Raw genomic sequence first — 12,266 nt, 5'->3', positions numbered from 1 at the left:
TCTTCTTCACTGATTTCCTCCTCACTTGATTCTCCATTAGTTTCCTCTTGACCATCAAATTCTCTTACCTCCAAACGTTTGTAGTATTCAGAGCGTATGGACCAAAAGATTTCCCCAGGGTTAGACTTGACATCACTGGCTCGAAGTTGGATCAGACCTAATTCATCATCTTCTATGTCACTCCCTATGTGAAGTAGGGAGGTGTGCTATTTGATCTGTTCCCCTATGGTCAATGCGGTTACTGCTCTAAAAATATTATCTATAATCTCTTCAATTACCTCTATATTGTCCTCTGAAGATATAGTAGACTGAATTAGAGAAGTGGGATCACCCTCCTGGTCCTCCCCTAATGCAATTACTGACCCTATTGATGAAGTCATCTTTGGGAAGTCTGGTAGTGCAAGCATATCCTTCCAATCATACCTGTCCGTCCATCCTTCTATTAGGTTATATACCGAACCTTGAGAATGGGATTGGTATGAGGGTGATGAGGGATGATATGAAGATGATGTAATGTGAGAGGTAGGATATGAAGATTGGGGGTGATAGGATGAGGAAATTCCTTCTCCTTGATGGTGGGGGGAAGGTTGATGATATTGTGGAGGATGATAATATGGTGAAGGTGGGAGGTATGGTGGAGGTTGGTAAAAGGTACGGTGGATTCTTCTGTTAATGAGGAAGGATGAACGGTGGGAGTCCAATCTTTTGATTCTTCTTCTGATGATTCTCTTCTTTTGGGGGTCCTCATGGCTCTGGCCCTTTGATTCATGATTTTCCTATAAGCGTAGGCATTCATGTGATTCTTCCGAGCTCTGGGTACAATAATTTAATTGGGATCACTCTCTGTGGCTTCTTCATCCAGATTGTTCACATGACCAGGAAGTGGATTGGTATTGACATTGGGAGGTTGCTTCACCTTGACCTCAATGGTTTCATTGTCTACCAAGTCCTAAATTACATATTGCAAACCCAAGCATCTTTTAGTGTTATGCCCCTTCTGAGTGTGGTAAGCACAATATTCATGATCCCTATACCAGGCTGGAGGAGGGTTGCTGATCACTCTTGGAGCCATTGTCCCTAGCAATCCTTGTTTCATTAACTTCTCATATACTATTGTCACGGGAATTCCCAAATAAAAAAACTACCTTCTTGGACGAGGGAACTTCTGAGCAGGTGCATCTACTTGTATTACAAATGGTTGTGAAGAAGTGGCTGGTAGGCTGACTGCTGAACTGCACTCACCACATTAGTTTTCAAACCCTTTCCATGTTCGACTCGGGTGTTCTTCCTTACATCTTGGGAGGAACCTTGATACTGAGCTTCTCTTAGGATTTTGTTTTCCACAAGTACGCCAGTGGCTATTAGGGCATCAAAAGTTTGTAAATGTTGAAAATAGAGGACACCATAATAAGGCTTTGACAAGTTCTCTATCAACATCTCCACTTGCTCTACTTCTGAAGGCCGATCTACCATTTTGGTGGCCTTATCCCTATACCTCATCAAGAAGGCGATGAATCATTCTCTAGGCTACAGTCTCAATGTCTCAAGCTCCCAACGTTTCACATCCATCTCGGTATTGTATGAGTACTGCTTGTTGAAGGCTTCCACCACCATTGTCCAATTTTGAGTTTGGGATGACTCTAACTAGGTGAGCCACCTTAATGCTGGTCCTGATAAGGTTAACATGAAGGCTTGCCCCATCTGGTTATCTGTAAGTTGCCACAACTTGGCGATGCGGAGGAAGACTTTGAGATGGACTTTGGGGTCTTCTGACCCATCAAACTTGTCGATCTACCACTTGAATTTCTCAGGAATCCTTGCCCCTGAAAAGAAACTCATTTCATTTGAAACCAGTGTTTGGCTTTCTAAACTTTTCCCTGCTCGGAGCATATTTCTAATTTTTTTAATTGCTCCCTAACTTTCTTTTCTCTCTCCGTTTCTGGAGGTTCCATTCGAACGTGCATCGCAAATTCCTCTTCTTCATCTTCAATCACTACCCTAGGAGGAGGGACCCTGGAATAGGCCCCTTGTTAACCATTTGGATGGCTAGGTGAAGATCCTCTCTGGTCGGTTGGCCTAACTTACTCTGGTTCTCCTGAGTCAACTCGACAAGAGTTTTTGCGATGACCATAGCTCCATTCTATTCCAAATCTCTTGTAGCCGATGCAGGCTCAGCCCCAAGATCAGCTCTGGGAGGGTTCTGGATTGCATGCAATATCTGAGCTATCCCTATCTTGACTTCAGCCATTTCTATCTGTAAGTTCTCCATGGGATGGACCAATGTCTGTTCGGGTGATTTAGAGTCGGGTGGATCCATACTAACTAGGCTGTAATCACTTGGTAGTAGACAATCTTGAAAAGACGATGGAGGTAACACTAGACTTAGGCGAGTCAACTGATTACACTAACGTGTCCAAAAGGACCGCTGAGAATACTTGAGGTGTGGAATTGTGCCTGAACCAAAAGTGGCTTATTTTAGGATTCTTGAATTCCCAACCCCTTGTTCACACTTTCACTAGATTAACAACCAATGATCCATCCAAAGTTAGTATGCTTAATGATAAGGAGTGGATAGGGTTTGATGCCCTTAGTCCACTCAATTTTATAAGTAGGAGATTCATACAAATGGCTTATCGAGAATATTCCCATAAGACATTCCATGTAATAAAGTCATGCTTTCCTTGCTCTTTTTTCCACTAGGTGTCCTTCCACCTGATTTTGTCGGGACTTTACATGACTCTGTCAGAATTGCCCCTGAGTCACGTATTTAGACATTTTTCTTAAGGAGGAGGGACACCTTCTATCCAAAGCCCACTTAGGAATGTAATTCTTTATGACAGGAATATAATGTAGGAACATTCCTTTTCAAGATTGAAAACAAGTTCTACAAGTTGTACATTCGCTGACCTCCCCGAGGGTGCGGGCATGACAGGGAGTCCCTCGCCAAATGATTTCACTTCGAGCACAATGCATGATGCGGTTAGCAAATACAATTACAAACATGGGGTTATCCAAACATGTTTTTAAACAAATGTGGTGGAAAATGTTCCTGCATTTAAAGGCAGCATCTAGCACCGGAAGCTTGACATTTATCCCTAGTGGAGTCACCACTGTGAGGGTAGCGACCAGAAATGGAAGATCTCTCTTCCCATTGGTGGGGCAAAAAGGACTTGCATCAATTTCGTCCTCTCTCCTCTCCTTCTCTTTCATGTGAGGGAGGGGTATGTCATGTGTGCTTACCCTGTGGGCTCCGCACTACCATATCGCCGCTCAAAGATATATGGGGGTCTATTTTGTAAGGGTGTAAAATTCATCATTTGAGATGGGCGTTTGATGAAGGTCCAATATGGGGATCGGGATCATATAAATTGGGATTTGGGGTCACCACCTAGGGTTATGGGCCAAGGACCCTAGGGTGGGCCCGATTCTTGAGTAGAGGGCCCGATAATTGGTCTGGTCTAGAGATTTAGGGTAAGTGTCAGGTTGTAGAAGTGGGAAGGTGTTAGGCACCCAATCTACCTGGTTCAACCAGTCTTCCTACTAGATGCTTAAGAATGAACATTATCTATAATTATTACTATTCTACATGCATGGCTAAGTTATCACACATATATACATTAACTTAATTTAAACAACTATGTACACTAAAACAAGGTCTACATAAAGTTACATGATGATGATTCGGTTGAGAAATTCTACCTGAACTTAACCCTTGTTTCGGGTCAAGAGGGGTGGGCCCCTAATGAGTATCGACTTGGACTGTCTTTTGGATTCTCCTGGCTCAGGGGAAGATGGTCTTGACTTCCAACTTTCTTTCTCGAGAGATGTTAATGGTGATGATATTCGAGTAGAGTTTCGGCTAGGAATGGTCACTTTCGGATTTGGATTTGGATTTGGATTCGGGCAGAGCTTCAGCCAGGGAAGGCTATTTCCAGATTTGGAATTAGACAGGGCTTCGGCTAGGGAAGGTTATTTCCGAATTTGGATTCGGATAGGGCTTCAGCTTGGGAAGGATATTTTTAGATCTGGATTTGGATAGGGCTTTGGCTAGGGAAGGCTATTTCTGTTCTCCGGATGAGGTGGCACTTTGACAGAGCTTCCGCTAGGGATAGGCTATGAGAGGGATAGGCTAAGCTGGCACTTCGATAGAGCTTCTGCTGGGAATGGCTATTTCTGGAAAAAATTCCAAGGGCACTCACAGAGCTTCGACTAGGGAAGGTTATTTTTGAAAAAGAAACGGATTGACCTAAAAATAGATTGAAGATCTCCAAAGCTCCAAAGAACACTTTGAAGATCTGAGCAGAACTTTAGATCTTGACAAAGATCTCTTTGTAGACCTAAAGAACCTTAAGGGGGGAGGGATTTATGTTTCTAGTAAAGATCAAGAACACTCAAAAGGGGGGAGGATAAAAACATGCTATTTTTGGAAAAAAATGTATTGAACTACAAATTTAGATTGAAGATCTTCAAAGTCCCAAAGAACACTTCGAAGATCCGAATAAAATTTCAGATCTTGACGAAGATTGCTCCGAAGACCCGAAGAAACTCAAAGGGGGAGGGGAGGAGGACAGAGGGCAGAGCTTCACTTCCTAAGGGTGGGGTTCTGATCTTGGTCTTTGTCTATCTGTCTATGTGTAAAATCTAAAGGAGGGGTATTTATAGAATTTTTAGGCCAACAGAGAGGAGAGAGAATGGGTAAAAAGGGGTTTTTGGTAAAATGTGAGGAGAGAGAAATTTTTAGAAAAGGGGTTTTTTTACCAAAATGGGTGGATAGGAAATCTCTTCACCCGTTTGGCCAGTGGAACACCAATCCCGGCCATTGGCGGTTGCACACAAGGTTAGGTTGAAGTGCAAGGGCATGGCTGGCACAACTGCACGGGTTATGGGGGTAGTGTGCACAAGGTGTGCGGGAAATATGCATAGGGTGGGCACAAGCTAGGCACAAGGGTGTGCAGGTAGTAGCATGGGTGTGTGGCACATAGGGCACAGGGCAGCATGCCTATGGTCGAGGGCATGGCTAGTAGGGGTGTGGGCATGGCTAATAAGGGTGTATGCATGTTGGCTGGGCAGCAGCCAGCACGTAGCATGCGTGCGGGCTGGCCTGCTGGCCAGCACACACAGTGTATGCGATCATAGAATTTTCTTGTGATGATTATGGAAAATCCGATGGTCCAATTTTGACATTCCATATATCGTTAGAATCATATTTTTGGGTACCATCCATCCATACGGTCATCTTAACTAGATTCCTTCATATATAAAATGTCAAATTTAGACCCTCTTCTCTCCCGTACGGGGGTTTCCAGGGTTTTTAGGTAGGGGATGAAGCTGGGGTATGTAGGTAGGGAATGCTTCCCTGTTTCTAGCAGGCTTGCCAGTGTGCACGACATACGTAAAAGAAAATGTAATTTTTTGGGGACGATTACGGGAGATCCGACACTCCGATTGTGACGTGCCATATATCATCAGAATTGTATTTCTTAGCACTATCCATCTGTACGGTCACCTTGACTAGATGTCTTCATATATAAAAATTTAAATTTGGACCCTCTTCTCTCCCATGCAGGGGTTTCTAGGGTTTTCAGATAGGTGGGGAATGTTTTTGGGTTTTTCTTAGTCTATTGTCATCTCTGTTGATTGGAAGTCTTAAATCGTGTCCAAGATCCGCATTTCATCATAGCTGGAGGAGGGTGACAAAATTGGGTGTCTACAGGGTGGTGGAACCGTGAGTGATTGTGTACAAAAGTGTAATACGGGAATATCATTATTCGATCTCAAAATGTCATTAAGTGTGCGGACCTCCCCGAGGGTGCTGGCAAAAATACGAACATCCTCACTGTTTAACAATACCCCACACCCTTGTACAGGAAGCGACTACCATTTGCTCTCAGAGTACTCTCTATCACATGCACTGACCTCCCCGAGGGTGCAGGCATGACAAGGAGTCCCTTGCCAAATTATTTCACTTCAAGCACAATGCATGATGCGGTTAGCAAGTACAATTACAAACATGGGGTTACCCAAACATATTTTCAAACATATGTGGTGGAAAATGTTCTTACATTTAGAGGTAGCATCTAATGTCGGAAGCTTGACATATCCCTAGTGGAGTTGCCATTGTGAGGGTAACGGCCAAAGAATTCTCTTCTTCCCCTTTGGAGGGGGAAAAAAGACTTTAATGCATTCAGACCTCTCTCCTCTCTTTCTCTTTCTTGGGGAGGGGTGTGTCTTGTGTGCTTACCTATGGGTGCCGTAGCCATATCACCGCTCGGAGATATGTGGAGGCCTATTTCATAAGAGTATAAAGGTCATCATTGAGACGGGGATTTGATGATGGTTCAATACTAGGGATTGGGATCATACAAAAGGATATGGAGTCACCACCTATGGGCCTAGGACCCGGGGGTGGGCCCGATTCCTGAGAAAAGGGCCTAAAAGTTGGTCTGGTCCAGAGATTTAGGATACATGTCAGGTTGTAGAGTTGGGAAGGTGTTAGGCACCCAATCTACCTGGTTCAACCGGTCTTCCTACTAAATGCTTTTGATTCTAACCATCACCATATTGCCCTCTTGAAATTCTTACAGTCACCGATGCACATCTGCCCTGGACTTATATTAATTATTATTCAATGTTGTCCATCGTCTTATATCTGTATGTAAATCATGTATATGTTATGCAAAGGATTCGGTTGATGGGGATGTTCTAGATCTAGACACAACAAAGATAAGATCTATGGGTGTTCGGGGTTGGTACCCTAAATAGATCTCAAAGGGTGGCAGACCAATGGATCAATTCTTAGAACTGTTATTTGCGAACTTGGCTTAGGTAAAAACTCGATCCCAACTGGTGAGGTACTCTCCTATGAGACAAGGTAATAAGTTCCCTAGACTCCTATTGACAACCTCAATTTAACCATCATTTTGAGGGTGGAAAGTAGAGGAGAAACAAATTTTAGTACTGTATCATCCACCATAGGGTCCTTCAAAAGTGACTGGTGAACTTAACATCTCTGTCAAACACCATGTTAGGGGTAGCCCATAATACTTGACAACCTCATTAAAAAAAACTTTGGCCACTATTGATGCATCAGAGGTTTTGGAACATTGAATGAAGTGTGCCATTTTTGTGAAGCAGTCCACAACCATATAGATAGAATCATGAACCCTCGAGGTTTTTGGTAGACCGAGCACAAGATCCATGCTAAGGTCTTACCATGGGGCATGAGGTACAAAAAGGGGAGTGTACGAGCCAATGTTTTATTTCTATTTTTTAGTAGTTTAGCATGTCTTACACTGACTCACAACTCTAGCAACATCCCTCTTTAGGCTGGCGAAAAGAATCGATCCTCAACCAGAGTGATAGTCTTGTCCCAACTGAAGTGGCCGATGACTGCCCCAGCATGTAATTCCCAGATCAGGAACTCTCAAAGTGAGGTCCTGGGAATGCACAACTTGGTTCTTTTAAAAAGAAGCCATCTCTCAGCAAATAATCTGAACGAATAACAGGATTATCTCCACTCCAAGAAGTGAACAACTCACTAAAATCAGGATAGGTGGGATACTAGTCCTTGACTCGCTCGAATCGTACAACTTCTATGCTCATGGTCTAGAGTAGTACATTGACCCAACTTCTTGCATTTGTGTGACTGAGGAACATATTCACCCATCTTAATGCATCTGGTGAGGTATTTTCAACACCAGGTCGATGTTTGAATACAAAAGTGTACTCTTGGAGGAATTCGACCCACTTAGCATGTCTCTAGTTTAACTTCTTTTAGGCACTCAAGTACCTCAGAGCCTAGTGATTAGAGAATAGCATGAATTCTTACGGTAGAAAGTAATGTTGCCAATAGCATAAGGGTTGGACAACTGCGTAGAATTCCTTATCATATGCGGAATATCGTTGCCTAGCATCATTAAGCTTCTCACTAAAGTAAGCGGCAGGATGCCCTTCTTGTCCTAAGACACCACCTATCCTAATACCAAATTTATCATAATTTACTTCAAAGACCTTAGAAAAGTCTGGGAGATGTAGGACGGGGGGCCTCCGTCATTAACTTCTTAATTTCAGTAAAGGCCTTTATAGTACTTTTAGTCCATTAAAACTCCTTCTTTTTCATGCAATCCATGATAGAAAACATAATAGAACTAAACAAATAAATGAACCTTCTATAGAAAGTAGCTAAGCCATAAAAACTCCGCACTTCATGAACAAGAGTCGGTTCTAGCCAATCCACAATTGCTCTTACTTTCTCAAGATCAGAAAATACTCCTTATGCTGACACGACAAACCCTAAGAAGATGACTTGGTCACTTATGAAGGTGCATTTCTTGAGGTTGGCATAAATTTTTTCCTACAGAAGCACCTGAAAAATTTGTTGCAAATGATCCAAGTGGAAAGACAGAGTCTTACTGTAGATGAGGATATCATCAAAGTAGACAACTAAAAACTCACCAATGAATGGTTGTAACACCTGATCATTATCCTAATTAAGGTGCTAAGTGCATTAGACAAGTCAAAAGGCATGACTAACCATTTGAAAAGTCTATCCTTTATTTTGAAAGTTATCTTCCACTCATCTCTGGGCTTAACCCGAATCTGGTGATGTGCTTTTAAGATCAATCTTTGAAAAGATTGATAAGTTGGCCATCATATCCAACATATCATCAAGCCTAGGGATAGGGAACCTATACTTAACAGTGATCTTATTGAGGGCTCTACTATCAACACACATCTGCTAAGTGCCATCCTTCTTTGGTGTGAGCAAGGCAGGTACCACACATGGGCTAAGGCTCTTCCTAATGAATCCCTTTTACATCAATTCATCCACTTGCCATTTAAATTCAGCATTCTTTGGGATTCATACGGAAATAGGGTAAGTTTGGTAGAGAGGATCCTGAAACTAGGTCAATGGGGTATTTGATGTCATACATAGGTGGTAGCTCCTCAGGTAGTTCCTCAGGGAAGAGCCTCTCAAACTTCCTTAACAAGGGTTGTAATTCTCTATGAGCCTCAATAAATTTGCTTGACATAACGGTATTATTCTGTATGGCAACTAGAGCATAAATAACCCCTAACTCTCGACACTCTCCTTCAAACTATTGTTGACTTAAGATGTTCAGTTTTTTGGAGGTGTTTGTTTAGAGGTACTTCCCTTGTGCTCTGGGACCTTTCCTTCTCTAGGGGCTAGCACTAAGGGTCAGTCTAATCTTCTTCTCTTTAAATTCAAAGACATAAGTGTTGGACTTCTTATAATTGGTGACATCCAGTATCGCACCCCACTCCCAGTAATACTTAGGAATACCAACGGTGTGAGTAAGACGCTTACCCATCTTACACCTCTACCAAGATCTCTAATAGTAGTACCTTAACATTCACAATCTCACACACCGAACCAGATAATTTACAATAGAATCAGAATATATCATAGTGGAATCATAACTTAAAGGGGGGAATCATCTAATGTGTATATCCATAACCGAGTTATTCATTTACAAATATCCAAGACTTATAATTAATAAGCCCAAAAAGGATACCATTCACAATTCGGTATCAGAAAAACAAAAGGACACTCAACCACTCAAGGTGTCGCATAAGCATAGGTGTCGCATGCACAGTCCTGTTCGTGCTCTTCAACCTCTGGTATCCACCAATCAGTCACTCCATACTTGGGCCTAGAGGAGATAAAGTCACAACATAAAGGCACCACGTACCTGTATCATCGTCTAAAAAAAAATCTGAGGGGTGAGCTCCAACTAGTTTAGTGAGGGGTGGGGTTCATGCACAATCAAGCACAACCAACCACATACATATAATAATTCATGATGCCATGAGTATAGAAATAAAGACATAGTCCATAATGCAAATGATACAATCCATTTTATTATTAAACCACCTAACATACAACTAAGTCTAGTAAATGCTACTATGACATATTAGGCTATATCCTTGGTCCCAAAACTCCCACATTGGTTAGTCGTGATTAGGAGCCTGTCTGTCCCACAACTATCGGTCACCCAGCAAACCCTTGATAACTCCCTCCTGGTAGTCACATCATCGAAATCACCATCGGCCACACCAAACTATTTTCTACCTCTGACAACAATCACATCGTACCATGGGTGTGGCATTCCGAAAAGGTTCATCAAACATACCACCATTTGGTTATCTAATACCTTACCCCCATTTGGCAAGGGGACGTAGTATAGGGAATGTCACCTAATCACAAATATTCTACATGCCTTTCATAATGATACAGTTAGTACGGACTACATGATATCGAAATCACCATCGACCGCAAAGCATGTCCATTTCCACGAATAGTACCGAGGTACACAATACCAGAATCACCATCAGCAACAAAGTGTAGCCCATAACTATATAGCTATCTAACATCCAAGTAGTTGAGTATGGGCTATGTAATACTGGAATCACCATCGACCACAAAGCATATCCATTTCCATGTACAGCCCCGGATGCAAGATACAGGAATCACCATCGGCCACAAAGTGCATTTCATGACTATATCTAATCTAATGTACATAATCAATGTGTGAATGCAACATCCACATGATGATCATGGTACCGAAACCACCTTGGCCACACTAGATCCCGTCACACACCTCAACTTCACATATCCGATATCCACATTCTATAACATAATGAATCACATGAATAGCATGTTCACAATTATCAACATAATCTCATGTTAACAATATAATAATCAATTAAAATTCCCAACACAATGTGAGCAATATCTACATATTAAACATTCCACAAAATAAAGTCAACCATCCCTCACCTTGGTTGTAACTTGGGTTGGATCGAGTTCTGAGTGTATCAACCGGTATCAACTCACGATCGACCTCATTGTACGTGCTTATCTCTGTCTTAGGTATAAGAGTAATCGGGCATTAATGGGTGTCAGAAACACCGGAGGGTAACCCATAAGGTCTGCCCCCAAGGGTATAGCACTGTCAATCTTGACAGTTCAGAGGGTCATCGAAAACAGGGCTGAAATCCACCTGAAACATCATACCTATTTCCGATGACCTTGGCAGAGGCTTCCTAAGAGCCTGGACTCCACCAAAAATAGGCCATTGGATTCTGCCTAGGTAGTTTCTGGTGGGTTCCCAGAAATGAGCCCAAGGATTTGGAGCTTTCTGGCTCGGGCCCGATTGTCAGGATTTGATCCATGGAGTTTTTAGAGGGTCTTCCCGCCTTCATTTCAAGTTAAATAAATCCCGATTCCACTGAGCCATTTGGGAGATACAACGATTGAAATATCAAAATCCTAACTAGGCAATTGATCACAAGTGTTGCCAGAGCTCACCCAACTTGGTTTGAGCTTGGCAATCACACCGAGGGAGTGAAATGACACTCACCTGAGCTTCGAGAGGTTTCGGGGTCATGGTTCACCTCCTTGCTCAACTATACTAGGTTAAAATGAAGAAAGAAGGTTGTATGGGACGGTGGCACCTACCTCCGGCAAGAAGTTGCGAAGTCGGGAGCTAAGGTGAGCTCCTCCTCTCTTCTCCTCTCCTCTCCCTCCTTCTCTTCCTTTCTCTCCTCTTCTTTCCCTCTCCCACGTTTTGGACAATTGAGAGGTGAGAAATGAACTCACCTCTCCTATTTATAGCAATTCATATCTATAGGGCCTATTTGGTTGTTCCCTATCCGGTCTAAGTAGGTTATTCTGTTATTCGGGACACGTGGGCCTACCTCCTTAAACTCATATGGAATACAAGCATGAGGAAAGGTGTGGAGAGTGTGTGGGGTCATCCGGGGCTGCTCACGATGTGGGTGTTGGGACCTATAGGCATCGAAACGTAGCCTGTAGGCCACCGGATTCATCCCAGGCTATTTTCGGTGGGCTTGTTTCTAGTGGTCAAAGAAATGTGCCTTGACAGCCTGTTGTTCCCCCTTGGTCATTCCATAGGTGGTTGCCCTAGATTGTGTGTATGGCCCTCTGACAATTTTGGTATGTTCTGAGACTCTAGTAAGGAGGTGTCGGGTTACTTACCGCTTGGGGTTGAAAGATCTGAATCCCCTCGAGTTGGCCTGGCATGAAATGCAAGAGCAATTAGGGTCATCCCTTCCCTTCTTGCAATGAACTATCACAAGTCAAAACCCGTTGGTACTCCGTATCTTCGATCCGAGATCTATCACAAAAGTCTAAATCATACCAGGTTAGGGCACAAGTGTAACATCTCAGTTATATTACCATGGCCTTCCTAGGATGATGTGAGCAACATCCATCTCTAAAA

Source organism: Macadamia integrifolia, chromosome 6 (assembly GCF_013358625.1).
Source record: "Macadamia integrifolia cultivar HAES 741 chromosome 6, SCU_Mint_v3, whole genome shotgun sequence".
NCBI classification, from domain to species: Eukaryota; Viridiplantae; Streptophyta; class Magnoliopsida; order Proteales; family Proteaceae; genus Macadamia; species Macadamia integrifolia.
Note: the sequence above shows the minus strand (reverse complement) of the source record.